The 22,709-nt window shown below is 37.8% G+C and overlaps 1 protein-coding gene across 2 annotated transcripts in view; it reads right to left on the bottom strand.

The window, feature by feature from the left end:
• RCBTB1 (RCC1 and BTB domain containing protein 1) overlaps window positions 1-13,795 on the bottom strand; it is a 51,676-nt gene extending 37,881 nt beyond the window's left edge. The window contains exon 1 of one of the 2 annotated variants that reach the window (XM_044668239.1): window positions 13,612-13,795. The gene's annotated coding sequence lies outside the window, so the exon portion shown is untranslated. Of the gene's footprint in view, window positions 1-15; window positions 28-13,611 lie in introns of those variants that run through there. The other variant, XM_044668240.1, reaches the window with a different exon arrangement.
• Between the last annotated feature and the right edge of the window lie 8,914 nt (window positions 13,796-22,709).

A 22,709-nucleotide genomic window follows, 5' to 3' on the forward strand; every position in this document is an offset into this window, starting at 1 on the left:
AATATGGAAATAAGTCTTGATTGATGACAATGTAAAAACCAGTGGAAATGAGCATTGGCTATGGGGGGGGGAGGGGTTAAGGGGCAAGTAAAAACATGAATCATGTAACCATGGGAAATTTTTCTAAAATAACAAAATTTTTAAATCTTTAAAAAAAAAAAAAAAGCAACACATGAGCTGTGCCTTAAAGAAAAGCCACGATTTCTAAGACATCAAGGAGAGGATAGAGTGCATTCCAAGTATGGAAAATGATTGGTACAAGGGCCTAGAAGTGTGGAAAATGGTGACAGAACATCAAGTTCAGGAAGTAGTCAAATGATCTAGTCTTGAGGTGCCTCAGCTGACGTGGGCCACTGTATTGGGATTTCTCCCTTATAGGACCTTGTGTCCCAGGTTCTTTTTCCCACCCTCAAGTAAATTCATTTATGGATATACTTAATGATACTTGTCTGAGTTCCCAAACTGCTAGTTCTGGTCTCTCCTTAGCTGAAGAACTACTGAAAAAGTAGATATGACAACTATGTGGTATTATGACCAAGTATTTTGCTTTTTTAAGACACCAGATTAAGAAATTCTAAAAATGGCCTGCCTCATGACAACAATAACATAAAAAGAGGCAGTCAGCATCACCACACCAAAACAGGGTGGTATAGTAGAAAGAACAAGGAACAATAGTTAGAAAAGCCCTGGGTCTGAATTCTATATCTGGCACTTAGTGGCTGTGTGGTTATGGCTGAATCACAACCTCTGGGTCTTATCTTCTCCATACATCCACAATGGGGATATCTATAATTCACATCACAGAATTGTGAGGATCAGGAAAACTAATATATGCAATATGTTCTATGAAAGCTAAAGTAATACATGTGCCAGTTTCCTCTGCTGGATCCTTTTTGCAATCACATCTTCCAAGTATAGGTATCCTTTGGGGTTCTGTCCCAGGCCTTCTTCCCATATTCCTTTCCATTGCTTCACTTGGTGACCTCATCAGCTTCCATGGATTCCATGGCTATCTCTATGTAATGATTCCCAAATTTACCCAGGCTACCTTACCTTCCTTCTTTGCTGACTTCCAGTCTTAAATTGACAACAGCCTGACATATCAGAGGATATTCAGTAAACATCTTAAACAAGTGTGTCCAATTTCAAACTCATTTTCTTCCCTTCCACTCCTCCCAACTTCCCTAAAAATACTGAGGGTTCTACCATCCTCCCAGCCACTCAGGGTCACAACCTCAATGTCAATGATTTTCTTTTTTTAAAACCCTTACTTTTTCTTAGTATCAATTCTAAAAAGAGCAGCAAGGACTAGGCAACTAGGGTTAAGTGACTTGCTCAGGGTCACACAGCTGGGAAGTATCTGAAGCCAAATTTGAACCCAGATCTTCCTGACTCCAGGCCTGGTGCTTTGTCCACTACCTAGCTACCCCTCAAAGTAGTTTTCTGAAAGCACAGGTCTGAGACCATACCATCTCTCCCCTCCACCCCATTCATTAAACTCCAGTGGCTCCTAATCTTAAAATGTATTGCTAAAATTTACAACACCTAAAAATGCAAAATCTGGTTTTAGTATTCAAAGTCTTTCATAAATTGATTACCTTTCCTCCTGTACACCTTATACCTGACTATGTACCCTATAACCAGTGACACCCGGCCTCCTTGTCATTCCTTAAACAAGATCCTTGAATTCTGGGCACTTTTTCTTTTTGGAAAAATCCTTACCTCCTGTCCTACTATCAATACTAAGGCAGAAGAGTGATAAGGACTACACAACAGGGTTAAGTGACTTGCCCAAAGGTCACAGGATTAGGAAGTTTCTGAGGTCAGATCCTTCCAACTCTAGGCCTGGTGCTCTCTACCCACTGTGCTACCTGGCTACCCCAACTCTGGGCATTTTCACCAGATGTACTTCCCTTCCCATCTCTGCTTCTTGGCTTTCTTTCAAGTTCCAGCTAAGATCCTACCTTCTATAAGAAGTTTTTCCTCATTGCCCTCAGTTGATTATTTCAAATTTATCCTGTATATAGCTTGTATGTTGTTCCCCAACATTAGAATACCTAACTGTAGTAGGCACTTAAATGTTAACTATCATATACTATTTCACAAATAGCCAAAATATAAACATCAGTTTTTCCTAAACAGATGAGAAAAATTTAAACTATACATTTACTAAAGGCAGCTAAATTTGAATCTTTGTAATTTAAAATTAAACGACAGTGTTTTTGCTCCTTATTTGAATTCTATCATAAAAGGAAATCTCTCTGCTACTGTAGTAGCTTCCAATAAATTGAAGTGGGATAAACAATCTAATTTTTACCTCCTAAACCAGTGATGGGCAACCTAGGCCCTCTGGCTAGATTGGGGGGTGGGGGGAAAGGGCTGCCCCAGAAATGTTCTATCCTCCCTCACAACATAATTCCTAATCTGCTGAATACAATGAGTAGGATACAATACAATGAAACTTCTGAAAGAGTTGCCATAGAAACAGACTGACAGACGAACATTTCCTTTCCTTTGGCCCCCTCTTTAAAAAGTTTGCCCATTACTGTCCTAAACTATTCGAATCTTTCTAAAATACCCAAAAAGTATGTTCCGATCTTTAAAAACTAAAATCTGCCCCTCTAACACAGCTAGTTAGTATCTGAGGCCATATTTGAACCCAGGACCTCCTGTCTCTGAGCCTGGTTCTCAATCCACTGAGCCACCCAGCTGCCCCTGAAACAGTTTTCATTTTAAAGATAAAGAAACTGAGGCTGGCTGAGTGACTTGCCCAACATTGCACAGAAAATGGAGGCAAGATTTAATCCAGATGTATATTCTTTCTACCAGAACATGTTAATGTTCTCACTAGGTCAGACATTTATATTTAGCTATGACCTGGTTGTGTCATAAGATATGTTTAATACCTGTGTTTATCTTACATACATCTCAATATGTACACCTTTATTTGAGATGAGCTAACTTATAAAGAAATCTCTAAGAGGGCAGAGTCTGAGTGACCCATATTTTCTACAGTCTTTAGAACTCCCTGGGTGATCAATATATACTAAGTGAACCCCTCTATAAGTTTAATATCCTAAGATATATTCCCTGAGACTGTAGTGATATTTACTGTGATAACCCAGTTTCAACTTCTAAACTCCTTACTTTTCAGCCCACAGCATCTACTGTGAATCCAGATGCAGACATTTATAACTGACTGGCCAACATAAACCAAGTATTTATTTTGTTTTGAAAAGAAGCTCAGCATGGACTCTAAGGTGTGGTTCACACCTGCTCACAAATAGAAGTTGATGTGTCATAATGGAGATAAGTTTTGGATGAAGCAGCTGACAATGATAGTGTCTACTGAAGTGACTCAAAGATGAAACAAATGTGTTATAAACCTTCAAAGGCATGAAAACATAATTTTTTTAACATTTTAAAACAAAATAAGAGGTGAATTCTGCAAGCAACAAAACCTTTTCAAGGGGTTTATAAAAGGCTACCCACAAAGCTAAATGATGGCTTAATTTAGAGAATAAGCAAAATTAAAAAAAACAAAACACCAACTTTAGGCTTTAAAGCTCAACATTTCAGTTATACATAAGTATACAATTACATGTAAGTATACTTAGAAAACTAAATGTTTTAAGTTTAAACATTCTTGCCTTGGGCTTATAATCTAAAGAAGCAGATAAATTTCATTTACTTGACATAAAAATAAATGCACATTTCAGTCATGAAGTTTTTTTTTCTTGTTCCATTTTATGATTTTGCTATTCTGTCTTAAGAACAGGAAGACAAGTTGCCCCATTCATCGTTTAATTCCACTAACTACTCAATTATTCACATGCTGCATAAAAGTCATAAAGAAAGGTATGGACTACCAAAAGAAAGCATGAATGATGTATTTGAAATTATTTCAAAAGTGAGAAAATATCAAAATAACCTTATAGAAAGTAAAAGAATGTCAGTTCAGGTTAATTTTTTTTAAAAAATACATAAAGGGAATAGCGGTCTCTAAAATATATAATTCCACTTGGTTTCCAGACACACTTTAAGTACAAAAGCATAATTCTCAAAAGCTATCATTCAGCACATGCAGCCGAAACACTAATTTGGGGTTAGAATCCTCGGTTTCAATCCTGGTTTTGCCACTTAATTGCCTAGATAACCACAAACAAGTTACCTAACTACTCTGAGCCTCAGTTTCCCACATGTGAAATAGACCTGATGATCCCTCTGATCCGTACCAGCTTTAACCCTATGATCCTATTGCTTAGGATCAGGAAGGCTTAGGTTCTAATTTAGACTTCAACATTTAACCTAGCACTGATCATTTAAGTTCTCTAAGTTTCAGGTTCCACATCTAAAATGAGAATAGTAATAACAATGATTTCAAAGGGTTCTTGTGAGGATCAAAAGAGATGATCTACACATATGATGTTTAGGAAACTTTAAAATGTTAGTAACTTTAAGCTATGCAAATGATTATTAGAATAGAAAACTGCTCAGATATGAAAAGCAATCTAAGAGAGAGAGTTCTATAACTTTTAAAAAGTGCAGCACACTAAGGTTCTGGCTTTACTTGTATAACCTGCAGGGTGGAAAGAGAGGTTCTGATTACTCTGAGGACCAGCCCTATGGTAACCAGAGGCAAATGGCCATGGTAATGAATTGGTCCACGATTCATCCTTAGCAGACATGCTATGGGGCTAGGGGCAATCCCTACTTCATAACATTTTAACTAATAATATTTATATAGGCTTTTAAAGTTAAATATGCATATTAACTCAACAATTCTTATGAGGTAGGTTATATTATTCCCATTTGCAAATGAGGAAACTGAGGCCGAGTGGCTTGCTAATGACTACACAGCTGGAAAGTGTATTTGAGACAAGATTCAAACTTATCTTTCTGAGTTCAAGTCCAGCACTCCATCTACTACCTGTACCACCTGGTTAACATTTTAATTATAATAAAAACTCAAGCTACATATGAAAGTCTTCTACTAATTAAAGAATTTCCTAAATTTGTACAAGCCGGATGAGGCTTCATTTTAATTAACAGTTTACACTGGGAAGCCATTCAAAGGGGTTTTAATAGCTAAGGAGCTGCTCATAAAATGCTTCTGGCATCTTGTGAGAAAGACAGTAGTCAACATTTATTTAAAAAAAAAGAAAATGAAGCAAAGGATATATATTTGGACTATTTTTCTACCTTATCCCAGGAAGGCTGCTGCCTACCTTTAAGTATTTCTTCAGGCTGCCATAATTCAAAATTCACTATAGCCCTACCTTGGATTGTATTGGCTATAAAAACAGAAAGGTGGCACAGTGGAGTGCTGGGTCTGAAAACAGGAAGACTTATCTTCCATACCTGAAATCTGGCCTCAACATTTACTTAACTATGTGACCCTGGGCAAGTCGCTTAACTCTTTGTCTTATTTTCTTCATCTATAAAATCAGCTGGAGAAAGAAATGGCAAAAGCAATCCAGCATCTTTGCCAAGAAAATCCCAAATGGGAACATGAAATGCCAGACACAACTGAAACAACTTAACAACAAATAAAATAACATTGGCCAAAACAAGAGTAAACATGGAGCTGGGATCCCATCCAGTGGCTACTGTTTCTCTTTTACCTTCTACTCAAGCTGAAAGATACTTCTTGGTAGAAATTGTTCATTTGTTTGTTGATAACTCCTCACAAAAGGAAAACTCTACTCTTTATTTCCCTTTTCCTTCATTCACTTGCTCTTGTCTTGCAATACTTACATTGATGGCTCTCTGATATTGGGAATTCTCTCTGCTCCTATGTGCTCATTCCTAAATCTACACACTCAGTCCTAATCTCTTCCCCACACTCTAACATTAGAAATCTCCAACTGAATGTCCCAATGGCACCCTCAACATGTCCAAAATAGAATTATCCTCAAAACAATTTTTGGTGAAAGTTACCTTTCCACTTGGCATAAGATTTGTAACACTAGTTATTCTTGATTCTTCCATTTTTCCTGTTCACCCTCTATAACCAAATTCTCACATCTTCTAAGTTTTTTGGAATGTACTCTTCATCTCTTTTTGTTAAAAAATAAATTGCTCTTCCAGCTAAGATTGCTTCATAAGCCATTCCCTTCAAGATCCTTTCCAGATATTATAGGTGCAAATATTTCCCCCTTTCTCAAATTTATCTAGAGAACTTTGTCTACAGTTTTTCTTTGCAGTAAATTTATGATTTTCTCTCTTATTAGAATGTTAAGTCCCTTGAAGGCAGAAACTTTTTTCTTAACACTTTTGCATTCCCAGTATTTGGCATAGTGCTTGCTACAAAGAAAACAAAGCTTTTTTTTTTTAAATTCATTCAAGTTTCTTCCAGGTAAGTCATAAATTCCTTGAGAACTGAGACTTATTTTTTCATCTGTGTCTCACTTCCCAAAGTCTTAAATAATAAATGTTTAACTTCAGCCTCTTTTCCCCACCCTCAAAAAAAGCAAACATAGAAATATTTTTGTTTTCCAAAGTAAATTCAAAGCTGATAGGATCAGTTAACAAGCATTTTATAAAAACCCTTACTTATTAGAAAATGAAAAGAAAGGCAAAAAACAGGTCCATGCCCTCAGGGAATTCACATTCTAATGATCAATTATGTAAAGATATGTACAGTTTAAATGAGAAGAAATCTCAAAAGGTAAGGGATAGTGGTAGAGGTGGTGGAGAACTGGACGGACAAGGACTAGGAAAGGTCTAAAGCAAATTAACGCTGAGCCTAGAAGGAAGCCAAAAGGTGGAGGTGAGGAGGGAAACCATTTCAGGCAGAGGAAATAAGTAGTAAAAAGGTTCAGTGCAGGGTGGTGAAAACAAAATGTCAAAAAATCCAAAAAGGCCAGTGTTATAGATACTTATTGGCTACCAAGGTGATCTTTCTTTTAGGAGGAAGTTCAGCTGTTGGCAAGGCTATTATAGCAGATGTACAAGTTACCACTGATGATGTATTGACATCATTTTAGACGTAGGCTGGAATAGATGTAGCCAGGGTTCCTGGGACTGATGATGGGTCAGTATTTCTACCTAAGGACAGAATATCCTTTCCACACACATTGTAGCATCTTCTTAGTGCCTCCCAGCCTGGGGCTTTTATGATCTTGGAGACCTCAGCTCATTTCCTAGGATCCTCCCCAAGCAGTCCTTCCTACTACAATTAAATGCTAAAATGATTATTCACTTATCAAAATGTTTTGTTTCTAATTATCTATATCTTCACCTCAGTAAGCCAGTAACATAAGTGATTCAAAGCTCATGTTCCATTTACTGCTTAGGTCTGGAACTCATCTACTTCCTCTAGGATCTCTTCCTCTTCTTGCTATTAAACCAGATTCCTGGAACTTCAGTATTCTTATTACTTGGCATTTCTGGCTTTTTTTTTCCTAAGACTGTGGGGCTGTTCCCAAGACCTGAACTTAAATCCAGCTTCAGACAATAATTCTATGACTCTGGGAAAGTCATTTAACTTCTAGGTCCTCCTCAGTTTTCTCATCTATAAAATGGAATATAAAAATAGCACATCCTTCCTAAAGCAGGTGGGAGGATAAATTGAGATAGCTGTAAATGTTTTGCAAACCTTAAAGTGACATATAAATGTCAGTTGCTGTTGTTCTTGATATTATCATCTTCAACAAAGGCGTAGTTTTGTTTTTTGTTTTTTTTTTTTAAACCATATCAACCCTGACACTCTTCTTGGTAAAAGGTTGTTGAATCTCCATTAGTTGTACAGAAGAACTTATGTGGAATAGCTGAACAATGCTCTGTCTCTTTCCACATCTTAGCAGCCTCCACTCCTATTTCTAGTAATCTCGTACTAATATGAAAGAAGAGGCAGAGTACTATTATCTTCTATCTAACAAGAGATGACTATGGACAGAAATCTAAGGTGTTCTTAACAACTGCTAGATTCCAGAAAGAAACCCTGACCTAAGGTGCTGCAGGAATGTGGCCACCTTTAGGCCTAATTTGCCACTTAAAAAATGAGATGCTGCTAACATTTGTTTATACAAACAACGGAAGATAAAAGTGCACCCGTGGGTCCCCTTGCCCTCTAAAAAGCATGGCTAGTAACCATGGTTGCTGCTCTGGAGTGCACTGTTCTCTGTAACTATGCCCTCATTAGTTTTCATCAAATCCAGAACAGAAATGAATGACCAGAGGATCAAGGTAGCACAGAGAATAGAGCACCAGGTCAGGAGTGCCTGGTTTCAAATCTAGCCTTAGACACTTAAGACCCCAGGCAAGTCACTTAACCCTGAATGCCTAGCCCTTGCAGCTCTTCTCTCTTAGAATGGATGCTAAGTCAGAAAGTAAGATAATAAAATGACTTATAAAAGATCTCTGCCCGGTAACTGTGTTATCTTGAAAAACAAATAGCAGCAAAATATCCTGGAAGCCTTCCTGTAGTCATAGAGAATAAAGAGAAAGCCTTAAAGATTTGGTTCCTGTCCCTTCTCTGACATCTACCAACTGTGTGATCAGGATTGATTTACTTAATTTCTCAGTGCCCCAAGCTGCTGTAAGACAGATGTTACAGATGAATTGTCTAGGAATTTTCAGATGGGGATTTTTTCTATCCCTGGTGAAATTACAGATCTAGAACAAAACAAAAACTTTAGGTAATTCTAGGAACTTTTCAGTACACATTACTAAGATCAATACCTAAAGAAAATCCTATTGAAAGCAAAATTTGGGATACATGCTGATCTATTTCCCTGAAGGCTCACTAAAGTAGTAAAGGTAAAGTAAGGCTTCCACATCCTAGTTGGCTGATTTGTTAACAGCAAATATATCTGCATAGAAAGCAAAACAGAATCATTTTTTAAAAATCATCACACTATACTTTTGTTTTGGAACGGTAAACAGGAAGGAACCATGCTCCACTACCAAAATATAGTTCTTTGTGACAACCCCAATTCTAGGCAGTATGAAAGACTAAAGAGAATGGACCAACCCTTACTTCATAAATTTTCTAACGAGCTAAAAAGCTGAAAGTATCCCTTTTGGCAATGAGATAGTTTGGCAAAGTTCAAATCTACTAGAGATACCAAATTTTTTAAATTAATCAGTTAAGGTATGTTTGGGATTTGGATGTGATTCTAAATCTGTGGCTTTCTGAAAAATGTCAGTTCTAGCCAGTTATGGCTTGAATCCAAACCATAATTCTGGAAATATGCAGCTGGCTTCATATGTATGCAATCCAAGAACAACTCTGAGCAAAATTTACCAGCAATTGAAAAGCAAGGAAACACAAATAGCAATAGAAAGGCTTGAATTCCAGTAGTACTTTTCTAACTCTACATTAAAAATCAACCTACAATGTGCCCCAAATGGTTCAGTTTCTTCAAACAATGCTCCCTGTTAGAAACATTTGGAATGCTGCAAAATTATAAGGGACAAGATTTATCCCAAAGTTGAAAAGACATCCTTCCCAACCTTTGCAGAGCCAAGAGGAGTCTGGAACATTGCATATAATTTTGGATCTTAAAAACTATTGATCAGTTTTATTTTTTTCCCTCTTTTAAAAAAATTTTTCCTCCTTTAAAAAAAATTCTTTGCTAAGATAGATGGCTATCTGGGGGCATAGGGAAATTTAGGTGGTGTAAAAACAAAAGATTATCAATAAAAACAATTAAGTTTAGAGCAAAACACTTGCTCATCACCAACAATGCAATTTGCCCAGCAAAGAAATATTTTAGCCAGTGAAAACTTTAATTAAATAATTTGATTTTGAGATTTTAAAAATAGGAAGCATTTTGTCAACAAAAAAAGCACAAAGAACATGTGTCCAAAGTGATATTTCTATCCATTCTTAACTTTGTCAAGTGGAAATGATTTGATATCCAAATGAACATAAAAATGTATAAGATGTCTTAATTTATAATGGGTGGCACTATTTGATGTACAGTAAAATCTTTTAAGAGTTCCTGCTATGGATTAAGAATTTCATATACCACAATAAGCAGCCTAGAAACATCTTCATGAGTAACCCAATGAGATAGAAACTTGAGGAAAAGATAAAGAATAGAAAGCAAAGACTACATCAAAGCTCTCTTGAGCACTCAAAATACTTCCGAGAATCTTCCAATATGAATTTCCTGAAAGACTCATGCCAGATACTACTTCTTACAGGGAACCTTCCTTGATTGTCCTAGGTATTAGTTCTCTTTATCCTCAATTATACTCTTTTGGAAAAGAAACTGTTTCTCATTTTGTCTTTGCATCCCAAGTGCTGTTCACATAGTAGGTACTTATTAAGTGAATTAAATTACACTGAATACTAGTCAGTGTGCAACATTTTAGCATAATGGAATGAGACTTGGAAAAATCAAGTTTTGAGTCCTGTCTTTGTCACTTACCATCTGTGTGACTGTGGGTTACTCTTATAACTTCCCTGTACCTCATATTCTTCCTTTGTAAAACAGGGTTCAATAATGCCCACAAGACCTACAACAAAGGATTCTCAGAAGACTCACATGAGATGTGGATAAATCACTTAAACTTTATAGAGCTATATAAATAGAGCTACTAGAAATCACCAAAGCTTGATAAAGCTAGCTTATGAAACTACTTTTGCAAAGGAGACCTCAACATTCCTTAGGCCTTAATATTTACAACACCCTAAAAAGTATTCTATTAACTTGAGCCTGTCTTCCGGAGATATTTTGGTATTCAATGAATTTAATTCTTCTCAGATGAGGTCCAATATGAACTCATCTTTTAGCCAGTATTTAGTTTTTAAGACTAATACTAGAGCTATTTCAATGCATAGGCAGTCCCTAACCAATGTTCAGCTAAGTGAACCAGTAGATAGAATGCCAGAACTGGAGTTGGGAAGAATCATCTTCCAGAGTTCAAATCTGACCTCAGATACTAGCTATGTGGCTCTGGACAAGTCACCTATGTTTGCCTCAGTTTTGTTGTTCAATCATTTCAAATTATGCTTTCAGTTGTGTCCAACTCTTCGTGATTTTCTTGGCATTTTCTTCTCCAGCTCATTTTTACAGACTTCAAGGAACTAAAGCTAACAGAGTTAAATGACTTGTCTACAGTAACAGAGCTAGTAAGGATCTGAGGCCAAATTTGAACTCAGGAAGTTTAGTCTGACTCAGGCCCAAGGTTCTATCAATCCTGCCACTATAGATAGAGATGCTAATTAGACCAGAGGTCTCCTAATTTTGGTGTTTTTGTTTTTCACCACAATGTGAAATGTCTGAATTTTAGGCCTGAAAAGGGCTTAACAGAGAACTTAGAATGGATTCAGAAGCTCACAAAAATAACAAATAGGCCTCACAAGGAAGAGTTCACTTAATCAGTAGAACAAAGATGAAAAGTAACTTCACCATATTTCAGCTTGGTGAGGGAGGGGGAAGAAGAGGAGAGGTTTAAGAAAGAAAAAAAAAAGAAAAGATGAAACAGACAACATAAGTTTTGACTAGACAAGGAAGAAATCCCTTATAAGAAAAAGGACTGTTATGAAATCTTTTTCTCTGGATACTTTGCAAGGAGGAAGAAAATTATTTTCAAGGATTTTTCTTGAGTCTTACTTGAAAAGATAGACTAAACAAAATTCTTGGGATCCTTCCATACTTTAGGACTCTAAGGTACCACTCACTTTTAAGGATGAATATATGACTTAGAAACTGAATAGATTTAGTCAATTTCCTACATAGTACAATGGACCCTTTCTCAAAATAATATACATAATATTCCAAAGGAAGCTAGTAATATCGAAATATAGTAACCAAATATATATTAAAAAAAAAAAGTTTAGGTTCAGGACTCCAGGTTTAGAGACCCTTAATAAGTAGAATGATGAGATCTGCTGCCTTCATTTTTTCCAAGAAGCATGCCCTGGCTAAATTCAGACCTCACAAGCTAGAAAGTGATACCAACTGTAGACACAAGCCAGGATTTTTTGTTGTTGTTGTTCAATCTTATCTCCCTGATTGGATTGTAAGTTCTTGGACCAAGGTCCTTATCTTCTATTTCTTTTGTATCTCCCAAGCACCTACTCCTGTGAGGTTCACAGTAAATGTGCTATGAACCCTGAAAAATGAATACCATTCTAGGACTAGTTGTTCACATAGCCCTACTTCTTTACCTCCCCTTTCCTGACACTCAAAGACTCTCACTATTAGACTTCCCAAAGCTTGCTGCTGTTTACTGGAAATCCTGCCAATCCTAGCTGAAAGGCAGGGGCACCCTTTATTAATAAACTGCTGCAAAGGACTTCAGCTTTGTGATTATTTCCTCACCGAAAATCCCAGATTCTGGTCATTTGAACCAAAACTGCTGCCCCAAACTACATAATGTAGTATCACATTATTCTGGATGCTTTCTATTATGATCAAGAATATGAGGGTAGCCAAAGTACAGTGTTTCTTTTCCCAGGATGGATTAAAATATAGTCTATACGCTTGTTTTAACAAGTTAACATACAGGGGTAATCCAAAAATTTTAGCTTATTAATTTAATAAGCACAAATAGCTTACTAAATTAAGCTTTTCTAACTTACTATGTTAAGTGGGGTGTTCCAAAAGTTCTTAATTTGAATTTTAAGCTTTAATAGCTTAAATACAACTACAATAACAGCTAACAATACAACTATGTTATTAATTTCTCCCACAAGAATACTTCACCCATAATTGAGACCACTTCAAAAGACTCAAAGTTTTTGCCCCGGAGGGACCATTTATCCAAGAGGAAATGACACTCAAATGCAAATCTACAGCTACATAAAAGGGCCACCCAGCAAACTAACTTCATAAAGTTTCAAAGTACAGCTGACTAATACTTTCTGCCCCTTAGCAGGAGGCTTCAGGTGGCAAAATATAAACTCTATGCCACAAGAAAAGAGATAGCACCTAGAACAGGGCATGCCTCGATAGTCCGAGGCCAGGATCATATCATGGAAAGATCAAATAAGATGCTATTTCGTGGTGTTCCAGGATCAAAGACCCGGGGAGGGCATTACTTGTTCACTTCGGAGGTGGGGGGTAGGAGTGGGGGGAAACTTGAGTGGAGAACGCCCTGGGGTAAATCTGATGTCTTAACCCAGATAGAAAAGGAACAACAGCTGCGGGTGTTCAAATCACACCAGACAGGTGTGGAGGCATTGAGAGAAAGAAGACAGCCGGTCGCAGTTTAACTAGCACACGCAGGGGCACCAGCCCTTATGCTGGACAAGCATGTACACATACATTTATATATCCCCTCCAAAAAAATGACGTAATAAAAGACAGAACTTTCCTTGCCCCCTCCCCCGCCCCCCATTCCTACTCCCTCCTCCTTGCTCGCTGGACGCCGAAAAGCAGCACGAAAAGGGGCCAGGAACCTCCCTCCAAACAGCGCTGCCCGGGTCCTCATGCTCGCGGCGCCAGGCACAAGGATGCCGAAGAGCCCCTGCCCCACCTAACGGATCCTGGACAGCGGCAAACGCCTGATTCTGGGACTCCAGGCCAGGACAGCCGCGCGAGCACGGTCGGTCGGCCGGCCGGCCAGCCAGCCAGCCTCCCACCAACCAGCCCCCCACTCCCCACCCGTTCATTGCCCACTTTCTGCCGCGAGCTCGCGCCCACGCGCTACCTGGAGAAAAGCCACCCGCGCGCGCGCCTTTCTAGCCCCGACTCCCCGCGGCGAGACGAGGCGCGCTCCTCTGGGGGTGGGGGGAATAGAGAAAGAAAGAGCTCAGCGGCGGCGGGAGGAGCAGCGGTCGCAGCGGCAGCAGCCTCAGGAGGAGGGGACCGAGAGCCACTGCACTGCCGGGTCACGTGTCCCAAGGAAGTACCAGCCTCCTGCTGCCGCTTCACGTGACCAAGAGGAAAGGAAAGGAAAAAAAAACAGAGAGAGAGAAAAAGAGAGAGAAAGAAAAAAAATTAGGACCAGGTTCCGGGCTAAATTCACCAGGGAGCCTGGGGGCGCGCCTGGAGAACCGGAGCTTCTGGCTGCCAAGGGGCGGGACTCCAACTCTTCTCGCAGATTTTATTGACTCATCCTCAGAGAGGCGGGGTGCATTGGACACGCTGATTGGTTTATTTTATTCTGGGCGGGTCGGTGGACTCCCCAGAAGTCCTGGCAAAGGGCCGCTTGAGCTGGAGCGGGAGGAGCGCGTGTCCTTGGAGCTCCCTCCTCCCCTGTTTCTTGGAGGGGAAAAGCTGCCGGCCCCACCCCTCCAGCCAATGGGAGGCCTCTACCTAGCAACGTGTCCTCCCTGGAGAGCGGGAGGCGGGAAAGAGACCTTTGGTTTTGGAGTGCTTTCCTAGAGATCCTTAATAAAAAAATGTTGGCCAAACTGGCAGCTTTGGGAAACACTTTCCACAATCCCTTGCATTTCAGATGATCTAGATTAGACTGCTTTTATCAGACGTTGAGGATGTGGGTGCCGGGGCAGTTCTTTGGACTGATTGTTATTAAAATAGAATCACTGAAACAGTTAGGAATTACGCAAATCAAGTGACCAAAAAGTATGCACTCTTTGACCCAGAGATTCCACTACTAGACATACTTCAGGGAGGTTACTGATAATAAGAAAGTTTCCTATTAGACACCAAAATAAAACAGATTTTTTTTAATATGAGAAAGAATTGGAAACAAAGTAGATGCTTATTGAAGGAATAGCTGAACACATTGTGGGATGTGAATGTAGTGGGATATTGTGCTGTAAGAATTGACAAATGATAAATACAGAAGAGCAAAGAAACATCTATATGAACTGATGCATGGTGAAATAAACAGAGACTAGAAAACAATATAGACAGTGACTGCTGCAATTTTAACAGGAAACACACACACACACACACACACACACACACACACACACAGACCAAAATCGAATGTTGCTAAATTATCAAAAATTATCATGGCTTGAAAGAAGAAATATAAGGAGACACTCCCACCCCACTCCTTGGTAGAGGTGGGAAGCACACTGCACAAATTTTCAGACTTTTTTTTTTTAAACCCTTACCTTCCGTCTGGGAGTCAATACTTTTTTTACCCTTAACTTTACTGTGTATTGGCTCCTTGGTGGAAGAGTGGCAAGGGTAGGCAATGGGGGTCAAGTGACTTGCCCAGGGTCACACAGCTGGGAAGTGTCTGAGGTCCCAGACTCTTTTTTGATGCTGATTTTTCCCTCTTTTTTTTTTTTTTTTTTGGTTTCAAAAATACTTTTTATTATATGAAATGGCTTAGAGAAGGAGAAAGATCCTGGGGAAAACTATGATGGTAAAAAAAAATCAAAATACATCAAAGTTTTAAAAAATAGAAATAGTATTTTAAAAGTCAGAATCTCAGCATTGAGAGATTCTTGGCTCTTGGTGGAATATTTAGTCTCACTCTTCTGAAAATGAACACTATTCTCCTATCAGTATCCTTTAGGTCCCCCAACTTTTGGCTAGAAGACAGTGAGAAAATCAAGTCAACAAGCATTTATCAAACACTTGCTATAAGCCAAACTCTTATACTTAGGGCTGGAGATTCAAAGAAATACAAAAAAAAAAAAAAAAAAACTAAACTAAAAAAAATTTCTCAAGGAGCTCACATTCTAAAAGAGGAGATGGGGGAAGGCTAATATTAAAGGGGATCACAAGAAACCTACTATCTCACCAGCAGACAGTCCATTCCACTTTAACTTTCCACAAATTATTGACACATATTTTGACAGGAGATAACTTCTTCCACAATTATGGGCAAGTGCTTTAAAAAAGTATATCCCCTGATAAACAATTTGATTATACATTATCAATAGAAAGAAGGAATATATAACTTAATAATACATCTTTTATTAGAATAATAATATAACCTATAAGCAATATGATACATTTGTATTTGACTATATTTTACTTTCTCTCCTTGTTGATTTTATTTATATTGTAGCAAATATTCATGTTTACTCTTCCTTTCTTCACTATGCATCACTTGCATCATTTCTCTTAATTCTTAATATATCTCCATTCTTTATAGTGCAGTCATATTCTATTATATTAATGCACCATAATTTGTTTAGCCATTCCCTAATTATTGTTTCCAGCTTTTGTTCCCAGCTTTCTATTTCACAAATAATGCTGCTATGTACCTTTTCTCCATCAATGTGACTGCTCCCTCCCATAAAGAATATAACATACCCATCATTTCTTTTCCTAGTGTGACTTGTCCATGTCCTTCTATAAAGATAATACATGGGCTCCACCCAACATCCTAAGACTCTTCCTAGGCAAGGTTGTCTCTTACTCTCACCACATGACCCACCCACCCCCACCTTCCTTTCTAGTCTCCCTAATTTTCAGACATACATTCCTAAGATGACGTCTTTCTCTGAATATATTTTTGCATTGCTTTTCTTGCATAGTTATTCACTGGTAATGTGTGGTAGCTAACTCCTGCTCACCATGTGCCTCTGGGTTGCCTTTTGGGTACCCCACAAATTTACTCTTCTGAGACTGGGGAATTCCATGACTCATAGCCACAGAGAATCACCAAAAGAGAGGACAACAGGATATAGCAGAAAGAGTGCTGAACTCAGAATAACAAGACCTGGGTTTAAAACTCAGTTTTTGCCTGTGTGACTGTGGGCAAATGATTTGATTTCTTTAAGGCTCAGTTTCCTCACATATAAAATGAGGTTGTTGAACTAGATGACCTCAAAGGTCTCTTCCAGTTCTAAATCTGTTATTGTATGATCTTTATGATCCTAAGAGGGATCTTAGTTTCAATGAGAAGCTTGGATTTATTTAAAAAATACTGTGTAATTTCCCAAAGGCAATCAGTGCTATCCGTGCTACCCAACCTGCTCCTATTGCTACTGCTCTACCCTTCGTCTCTCTTCTGGTCCAGGTCTACCCCAGACCATTTTAGTGGTTCAGGTTCAAGAAAAAAACCAAGGCGAGACATTTGTAGACTATCTACATTTTTAAAAAAGAAAGTTCATCTAGTCATGGCATGGAAAGAATACTCAGAAAGTATATAGCACTCAATTTAGTTGAGTTCAACTTCCCTGTACTTTGTGCTAGCCAGAAGTACATGTCAAGCCTGAGGGAAAATCCTTTGATTAGTCTTTCTATGGCTTTTGTATACAGGGTTCCTGCCTAGGCCCCCCGGATCAATGAACTCTCAAGGATAGTTTCAATACTTTATAAGGAAAAACAAGTCTTTTAAAAACTTTCCTTCAGGGTAATTCTGTACCCAGCTCATTGTTTATATATTATATTAGTCCAAGATGTGTGCCTGCCCCCAATGGTTCCTGTTGATGCATTGGTCATTTTCTCTCCCAATTTCCTCACACATTCCCATCATATTAAAACACTTGTGCTCTATTGTTAAAAAATGCTTGATAATGTGTTTAGTACCTTCAGGCCCTGTTGTATCCTGGTGAATCAATCCTGAGATTTTTAATTGTGATATCAGTTAATGATTCATTAAGGAGATTGTCTCTCTCAGTGAATCAAGGAGGAACAGAAAATTAATAGTGTATCGTATTATTTTTAATACAATATTTAATACATTAATTTCCTCAGACTCCTCCTCTAAAGGTCAGGTAGTTTCTTTCTTCCTTTCTTTCTTTCTTTCTTTCTTTCTTTCTTTCTTTCTTTCTTTCTTTCTTTCTTTCTTTCTTTCTTTCTTTCTTTCTTTCTTTCTTTCTTTCTATCTTTCTTTCTTTCTACCATTAACTTCTGTGTATTGGCTCATAGGTGGAAAAGTGGTAAGGGTGGGCAATGGGGGTCAAGTGACTTGCCCAGGGTTACACAGCTGGGAAGTGTCTGAGGCTGGCTGGTCAGGTAGTTTCTGAAAGGCATAACTGAGCAAGCATTTGCTTGGAATGGGACTCTTGAATCTGTTTACCTGATAAATAGAAGACAGCTTAAGCTAAGTGGGAGTGCAGGAGGAGTGATTCTTGCCTTTCCTAATCAAAGTTTGGGGTGACCTGGTCTCCAATAGGGATGCTAATCTAGTGAAAACCTGGTTGAGATGGCCTATGTTTCTAGCCAAGTTTGCTAAGGCAGCTGAGTCCATGGGACAGCTAGTGTTCTTAAGTTAGTGTTAGGAGTGTGATCAATCACATCTGAAAGCCTTTTCCTAGCTCTACACGTTGACTTTGAGGATTAGTCCTACCCTTTAACAATGTAGTAATAGGGAAAAGCTGAAAACAACCTGCCTCATTAAAAAAAGTCCACCAATCAGTGTTGCCTTACTTTTGCTGGAAGGTTAAAATGATATACTGTTGGGCCAATCAGAAGGATGACATAAGCCGATTTAACAGATGTTGTTGACTCTTACTCCTGGTCTTTAGCACAAATGCAAGCTAGCCATAAGACCCCTTTGTCATCAGACTGCATGCCCCAGCTTTTAAAGGATTTCTCTCTTGGAGAATTACCATAGTCTGCTCTTTTAAAAATTCTGCTCACAATAAAGCCTTTAACACATTAATACAAACTGGTGATGGCAAACCTATGACACGAGTGTCACACGTATAGCCATTTTCGATGATGTGTGGCCGCATACAGAGAAGTATGGGGCCGCAAGCCGAGGACGAAACATTTGCTGTAGTGTAGACACACTGTGCACTATAGATGACAATTCTACCTATGTTAATTTACCTATTTTGATTTATTAAATACAGTTATATATTATAATTATATATTTTATTTAAACTATAAATATCATGAAATTATGGTTTTTTTCTCAAAGTGACACACCACCCTAGTTATGCTCAGTTTTTTGGTGAATTTTGACACACCAATCTCAAAAGGTTGCCCATCACTGATATAAACACTAGTATCTATGCAAGGGTTACAGAATAGTGCTAGGTGAAGTCAAATAAGCATGCTGATTCAGTCTATTATAGATTCATGCTATCCAACTCAACTTCAACTGGTCCTTCACTGCAGCAAGGCAATCCTTTTACTCTTTCCTGATTGATTCCCTATCTCACACCCCACAAAAGCTTTTCTAAAACAAAACTTATTTGTTTTCCTTAAGTCTTCCATACAGAATTTCCCTCTCCGTCCCTTCCTCTCTCAGCTTAAGGACTTTGCATCTTCCTTTCCTGAGAAAATTGAGACCATTTGACATAAACTGCCTCTCTTTTCATTCTCTTTATATAAACTCCATCAGTACCACCTATCAATCTCTTCCTTTCTCTCAGTCTCTGACAATGAGGTGACTCTTCTCTTTGTCAAGACTAGCCCCTCCATATGTGCCCTTGATTCCAGCCTGTCCCATCTACTCCAGCAGATTGTAATCTCAGTCCTCTCCCTTTTATCTCTAAACTTCAACCTTTTCCTGTCTTCTGAGAAGAGGCTTCCTAAAATAGTGATTATACTTGCAGTTGAAATATACATCTAGTGATGATAACAACAATAATGATAATGACTTGATTGATCATTTAATTTCTCTTTTATATTGAGAAATTCATATATCAGTAGCATTTCAAATAACGAGATGTATCACAGCAGTCAAAATAAGGCACTGGATAATGAAAAGTCCTCCTAGGATAGCTGCTATGCCTCTCCATTGGCAAGAAATAAAATATTTGCTGACTAGGGTGGTTTCTAGGCTTTCCTGGTCTCATTTTTGAGGTGATTGATTCATAGTTTTAAAACTTCTATAACACGTAAGCATAGTTTGATGCCTTTTTTTTTTTTTAACCATTTTTCAGTTCAACAAGTTGCTTAGGTCCTGTTGAGGTTGTCTCAAGTGCATGTCATCTCAATTTTATTCTTTCTTCTAACGTTCTTGATTTTGATCTAATGAGTTGTTTTTCCTATAGAAGTGAACAGGTGATTGAATAGTTTTCCAGAGTAGCTCAATAAATCCACTTCATTTATTCATAATGCATATGGATGTTATTACCAGGATGGCTAAAGAATATAAAAACCCTCTTTGTGCTTATCTATAACACATATTAGTGAGTACACAGAAAAAAATAATGTATTGTCTTCTTTTTTCTAAGGAGAAGAACAAGGGCAGAAAAGAAAATCTTTTCTTCAGTACGCTAAGTTAAGGGCAGAAACCCAAACCACAGTGGAAAAATAGTGACAATGTAAAACCAGAAGAGGGTGCCACCAAACCAAGTCCTAGGGTTTCTAGGCACGGGAAAGAATAGGGTTACAGTCAGTGACTGAGTGGCACCACAAATCCCATGAACCTTCTGGTGCTCAAATATTTTCCACTGTTCCCTTCTTCCCATTTTGGACTCTCAAATAATATTTATAAGCAGTTGACATCAATGGGGTATAATCTGTTATTGCCCTGTGCCCTTAGATTAGACTCTCATGGAACTTAGAGAATGAGTTATTGGCTCAAGGCCTAAAACAGAAGGGGAAGGTTTTGGCACCAAAAGAAATTCTCAAGCTGCTTATCTCCACAGATGAACTCACTTTAATAGCAGATCTGCTTACATCTTACAACCCACAGGGGATCTTAAGGTTCTTTCAAAACCGTACAAGCATCAGAATCATTCTAGCTGCCTCCAGGGTAAAACTAACAACTGTTTTCAGTTTAGGATAAGGAAAGAACTTAGAGAAGCCAGAAGAGAGAATTTAGTTTGTTTTCAAGCTGCAATTTATGTTTTATCTTAGCTCCAGTTTAGGTGCTAACTTGATAAAATACAGTTAGTTCACATCCTAGAGAAGAAAGAACTTTGAGAATTTTTGGGAGGAGGCATTTAATGAATATAGACAATATTAATAACTGCCTTTGAGTTTTTCCTGCTTTACAATGAATATGTTTTGGGTGATTTCTCCTGGAGTAGAAAAATATAAGAGGTGCTCCACCTTCATTTAGGTAGCCTTCTTTCCTGCAAATCCCTCTTGTTTTTCTTAGCCCTTTGAAATCTCTACTCCATCCTTCCCTTGGTAATTTGCCATACTATTTCCAACTTTCCAACTCCCTTTTTATTATAGATTTTAATGTGAAGTGGTAATTTTCTCCTTCACTCCCTATATCCTATCATTTCCACACGCCACTCATAATTTCTTCCATGTTCATAAGATTTTGATCCAGAATAGAATTTCCCTTTCTTGGTTTCCCACCTTTTGAAGGATAAAAATATTTATTTATCAACAGCTTTATAACTAATAATTACTGCTTCATATTTCCTTTGTGTCCCATTCTATCCCATTTGTTCAGTCATCTCTGTATCTGAGTATATATATACAACTACATAGTTGTAGGTCATGTAAATATTATTTTTCTAATTCTACTTTTTTTGTTTCACATTACTCCAAATGCCTTCTCAAATTTATTTATATTCTTTATATTTTTCTTTTTTATGGCATTGTATGATAATATTCTGCTATTTTGAAATTCCATGCTTTATTCTACCATTCACAAACTGTTGGGTATGTACCTTGGTTCCTGCTTGCAGTTATAAGTAATGTTATTGTCTACATTTTATTTCATGTTTTAAAATAGTCTTTATCACTGATCTGCATTGACACAGAAATTTTCTTATTGGAAGGTCTGAACACTGATTAAATGGCAGATCTAAAAACTATTTCCCCATCCCAACCCTCTATCACATTTTATTGATGTCTTTGTTTTTATATCATAATTATTTCTTCAGGGACAAAATCCCCTCTCCCTCAGGATTAAACTCTCCTTTGTAACAAGCACAATTTTAAAACATCGCAAACAGCAATCACATTGAACAACATATATAATATTTTGCTCTGATAATCCCCTGTCTCTCTACTCTAATTTGAGAGGCATGACTCATTGACTTTTCTCCATGACTGGCACTGGCTTTTCATTTACTCAGACTATATTTTTCTTTGTGTAATCCCTTTCATTTACAGTGTTGTAATTATTGTACTTATTTTCCTTTTGCACTTGTTTACTTCACTTGGCATCAGGTCATATAGATCTGACTGTATTTCCCATGATTCCTCACATTCATCATTTCTTACTACTGAAAAATATTCCTTTAAATGAATATACCATAGTTTTTTCAACTGATTTCCAATCAATGGGCATCTACTTTGTTCCCAGTTCTTTGCTATCAGAAAGTACAGCTATAAATGTGTTTTTAACATATGTGATCTTTTGCAGAGTGAAATGAGCAGAACCAGGAGAACATTGCACACAGTAGTTGAAACATTGTGGATTGATCAAATGTAATGGACTTTGCTACTAGTAGCAATGCAGTGATCCAGAACAATCCGAGGGACTTAGGAGAAAGAATGCTATTCACATCCAGAGAAAGAACTGTGGGAGTAAAAACACAGAAGAAAAACATATGATTGATCACAAGGTTTGATGAGAATATGATTGGGGTTTTGGCTTTAAAAGATCACTCTATTGTAAATATGAATAATATGAAAATAGATTTTGAGCAATAATATGTGTATTACCTAGTGGAATTACTTGTCAGATCTGGGAGGGGGAGGGAAAAGGGGAGGGAGAGAAAATTAATTATGAAATCATAGGAAAATATTCTAAATTAATTAAATTTTTTTAAAAATGTGATTTAAAAAAAATTTCCTTTGTTATTCAGTCAGATTTTGGTCATGCCCAACTCTTTGTAATTTCATTTGGGGTTTTCTTGGCAGAGACACTGGAGTGCTTTGCTGTTTCCGTCTCTAACTCATTTTGCAGCTGAGGAAATTGAGACAAACAGGGTTAAATGACTTGCCCAGGATCTCACAGCTAGTACATGTCTGAGGCCAGACTTGAACTCAGGAAGATGAGTC

This window comes from Gracilinanus agilis, chromosome 3 (genome assembly GCF_016433145.1).
Source record: "Gracilinanus agilis isolate LMUSP501 chromosome 3, AgileGrace, whole genome shotgun sequence".
NCBI classification, from domain to species: Eukaryota; Metazoa; Chordata; class Mammalia; order Didelphimorphia; family Didelphidae; genus Gracilinanus; species Gracilinanus agilis.